General features: G+C 28.8%; 1 protein-coding gene across 1 annotated transcript in view; it reads left to right on the top strand.

Annotated features, from left to right (window-relative positions):
• LOC119583763 overlaps positions 1-5,000 on the top strand; it is a 111,694-nt gene that overhangs the window by 1,155 nt on the left and 105,539 nt on the right. The window lies entirely within an intron of this gene.

Raw genomic sequence — 5,000 nt, 5'->3', positions numbered from 1 at the left:
ATAATAATATATATATATATTATAATATAATATAATTACATATATATATATAATATATATATATATATAAATATATATATATAATAAATATATAATAATAATATAGTATATATTATAGATATATATATATATAATATATATTATATATATATAAAGATTTATATGTATATAATAATAAGATATAGAGTTTAATTAAATATATAAATAGATATATATTAATATAGATAGAATATATATAACATAATGATATAAAATAGTTAAGATATAAATATAATGATATAAATAAGATAATATATAATATATGAAAGATATATATATAATATATATATAATAAGTATCATATATATATATTATATATAATATATATATTAGATTATAATATTAATATTAATATATTATATTATATATATATATATAGATATTATTATAATATAATATATATAATATAGATATAATATATATATATAAATTGAATATGTATATATATAATTAATATATATATATCTATATATACTATATATCTATATATATATATATATATATATATATTATTATAATATATCATATTTATATATGTATATATGAATATATATATATATATATATATATATATAAATTATATATATACACATTTTTTTTTCTTCAACTGGCTTTTTCATGTTCATCATACATGTATGTATTTATATAAATACAAATAAATACATATGAATATATATATATATATATATATATATATATATATATATATATATACGTATAAATACATATATGTAGATATATATAAATACATATAAATATAAATAAATACATATAAATACATTTAAATGCACATAAATATGCATATATATATATATATATATATATATATATATATATATATATATATATATATATATATATATATATATATACTTATGTATAGAACATATAAATATATAAAAAAATAAGTATATACAATATGTTATATATATATGAATATATATAATATAAGTGAATATATATAATCATATTTACATATATATCTTTATACACAGACACTAATATTAGCATGAATGTTTTATTCTCACCTTTATTATTGTTCGTTGCATATACAACAGCGGTATTGCAACATGACCTTTTACTAAAACCACTTTTGTAGTCATCAGAGAATCAATTACCATCATCATTATCAAAAGCAATATTACAATTATAGGTGCTATTGGTATTACCGTTCTGTATGTATTTGTGTATGTGTGTGTGTGTGTGTGTGTGTGTGTGTGTGTGTGTGTGTGTGTGTGTGTGTGTGTGTGTGTGTGTGTGTGTGTGTGTGTGTGTGTGTGTGTGTGTGTGTGTGTGTGTGTGTGTGTATGTGTGTATGTATGTATGTATGTATGTATGTATGTGTGTATGTATGTATGTATGTGTTTATGAATGTATGTGTGTATGTATGTGGGTATGTGTATATATATGTATATATGTTTGGTTTTCATTGTCTGTCTATCTATCTGTCTGACTCCCTCTCTTTTTCTCCCTTTTGTTCACAGTCTTCGCTAACTTTTCTTTAAATTTTCACCACTGCAAAACGCTAATATTGCTTAAAAAAACGTTTGTGATATTATAATATATATACTAGTTGTAACCTACGCTTGGAGGCTTAACCATTCCTTTTGCAAAACAGGACGTGAACTTACTTTTGAATTTAATCACCTTTTGACGCGTAATTTTTTTTATCATTAGCATTACCACCATGGCAACAATTCTTACTAACCTTAACCTGGCATGCTTTTAAACCCCAAAGATTTTTCGAAGAGCCTCTGTTAATCTATTTATCTATCTTTTATTTACTGTATGCATGGCACAGGCGTAGGGCTTTTGTTCCGTTATAAAAAATATATATATTAACTTACCATCTTAGACTTGTCTGAAACTAATAATCGAAAGGCATATACAAATTCTACATTTGCTTAACTGGCATAATTTTCAGTTTTTTTTTTTTTTTTTTTTTTTTTTTTTACTAATGTTAAAGCGAAACTGCACAAAATAAACAATTCGGTGAAAACTGACACTCGAGAGGTTTCCATAACAACACGTAATGATGCTGTAGACTGGTGGTCAGAGTTAGAAAAGGTCAGTGACCGGATGCAGTGCTCGCTCCCTCCACAAACTCCAGAAATAATTCTCCCTTTAACCTTCCCTTCCAAGGCAATTCGAGTCATTCTGTGACGAGAATATGAACAATTTGAATGACGTCGGTTCTGCCATGTTCGATTAAATACGCCCGTGCGTGTGTTAAACGTACGGGCGAGTTACTTGAAGGAGATACGGGATTGCAACTGAACGAGTGGACTGAGGGTTTTGAGAGAGATGAAAACCAGCGTTTTTTTTTTGAAGTGGATGCTGTGGCGTAGGAAGAGGTAAAGAGGGTTTTCATACTGATGTAGCACCAAATCTGGAAGCGTTGGGCCTACCCCGTGTGAATGCCAATGCGGTAGGGCAAGGAATACACACAGGAACAGACAGAGAAAGAAGGGAGACTTAGTGTGTATATATACGTAGGCCTATATTAATACACTACACACGCATAAGTGTTATAATGATGAAAAAAGAACCATTGCAATGTATCATCCCAAATTCAGATACTGAAATTTAGACACTTTTAATGGAATAAATTTACCGCTTTGTAGCAGGTGTGGAGGGGAGAGTGTCATAAGTCGACAGCCATTGCATTCACAATCAAAGTTGGAAGACACTCACTCCGTCTATTGAACTAAATCTTATAGCTTCCAAAGGGGATCTGATACTCCTCGTAATCTGGATTCCACTCCTCTCCGATAGGAATTTGAATACGAATACCATTAGTTTATAGCAATGATTATGCTAGATTTCCTAGGATTAAACTTTGAAACACGCATGTCATTGCCTCATGCTAATTATCTATGGGAGAATTTGATATGTGCAAACAGATGTACGTACGTACAAGCACAACCCTTACAAAAAAAAAAAAAAAAAAAAAATATATATATATAATAATAATAATAATAATAATAATAATAATAACAATAATAATAATAATAATAATAGTAATAATAATAAATGAAACGAAGAAGAAGCAGACGGGAAATTATTTAGAGAAATAAAGAGGAAGAAAGGAGATGGAACAGAAATCCAAAGAAAGAAAGAACAAGAAAGAGAGGCGAAAATCGCGCTTAGAAAAAAATAGTAATTAAGCGAAAGGAAAACATATCGTACGTATTAAAAAAGGAATTAAAGGAAAAATGAAAAAAAAAATCGTAGCTAGAAGATTAAAAAAAAAAAAAAAAAAGTAAATAGAATAAAAAAGAGTAAATAGTCGCACTCAAAAAAAAAAAAAAAATAAAAAATAAAAATAAATAAATAAATCAGGAAATGAAAAAAAAAAAAAAATCACTTGGAAACAAGAATGAAATAAACAGGAGGAAAAAGGAAAGGAAAAATAAAGCAAATGATAATTGAAATTTGAAGGAATCGAGACCCTTCCCCCCCCCAAAAAAAAAGAAGAAATCAAGTAAAACAAACAAACAAACAAACCTAAAACGTAAGGAGAAAAAAAAGAATCAGAATAACAGAGAACGCAAATAAACAGAAGGAAGAGTAGAGAGAGAGAAAAACAAAGATAAGAGGAAGTAACCTCACGCAGCCTCCCTTCATAACGAGATAAGATGCTATCTCGGGTCAGGTGAAGATACGCGAGATAATCTGAATTCCAAAAGGTAAATTCCATTTTTTTAAAATCTGTTTTTATCTATTTATCATTTTTTTTTTACCTATCTGAATTCCAAAAGGTAAATTCCATTTTTTTAAAATCTATTTATCTATTTTTTTTACCTATCTGAATTCCAAAATTGGTAAACTGATAGACATTGTTGTTGTTGTTGTTGTTTGTTCAGGGCTAAGTTCGTTTGAGTTTGGAATATGGTGAGAAACGTTTGGAATATTGTGAAAGTTGTTTGGAATATCGTGACAATTATTCGATTATTGTGAAAAGTATTTAATTGTGAAAATGATCTTGCTTGTTTGTGTACTGTTTATTGCTTGTTTTGCGGGGTTCATGCTTATCATTATTATTAGAATTACTTGCATTATGATGTTGCTGTTACTATCATTATCAATTATAATCGCAATCATTATCATCATTTTCACCATCATTATTTCGTCATTATCATTATTATTTTCATTCTCATTCTCATCATCTTTGTCATCATTATTTTTTGTTATCAGTATTGACATTGTTTTTTTTCCTTGTCATATGGATTGGAATAACACGTCCTTTTATGAATAACAACAAAACACGTTTCAAATAACACAGATGTACATATGTCTTTGTCATCATCAGGACAAAAAAAGTTTCCTGTTTTCTTACGTCCACAGAGACAATATCATAGACAGATCGTATTTGCAACACTATATTCAGTCTGCAGGCATATTTGCAACTCTGGATTTGGCTCGCAAGCATATTTGATCCGACCTGCTTCGATAAACAGACGCACTTCCGAAAGGTTCAAAGTTCAGTCTCACTTTAAAGGGAGATCAGGAGTTTAAATCCGCATTTTTTTTTTTTGTTTTTATTTGTTCCTTTGTGTTTATTTCTGTTCTTATTGTTGTTGTTGTTTTTTAGTTTTATTATTGTTATTATCATTTTCATTGTTATCCTCCTCCTCCTCCTCACCCTTATCACCATCATCACCTTCATCGCCATCATCATCACCACCATCATCACCACCACCACCACCATCACCACCACCATCACTACCACCACCACCACCATAATCATCGCTATTATCATCATTACTGACCGATTTTAATAAATGTCTTGTAAACTTGAGTCATTTTAGATCACGAACGAGGGAAAACCTGAGATCTTCAATTTCTTATTAATCCAGTCTTCGATTAATGGGGGAGGGGGGAAGGAGGAGTTGGGGGGGGGGATAGGAGGAAGAAGGGGAAAGGAGGAGGAAGGAGGGAAAAGGAGGAGGAGGGAGGGG

This window comes from Penaeus monodon, chromosome 17 (assembly GCF_015228065.2).
Source record: "Penaeus monodon isolate SGIC_2016 chromosome 17, NSTDA_Pmon_1, whole genome shotgun sequence".
Classification (NCBI taxonomy): Eukaryota; Metazoa; Arthropoda; class Malacostraca; order Decapoda; family Penaeidae; genus Penaeus; species Penaeus monodon.
The sequence above is the reverse complement of the archived record's forward strand: the minus strand, read 5'-3'. Positions and strand labels throughout refer to the sequence as shown.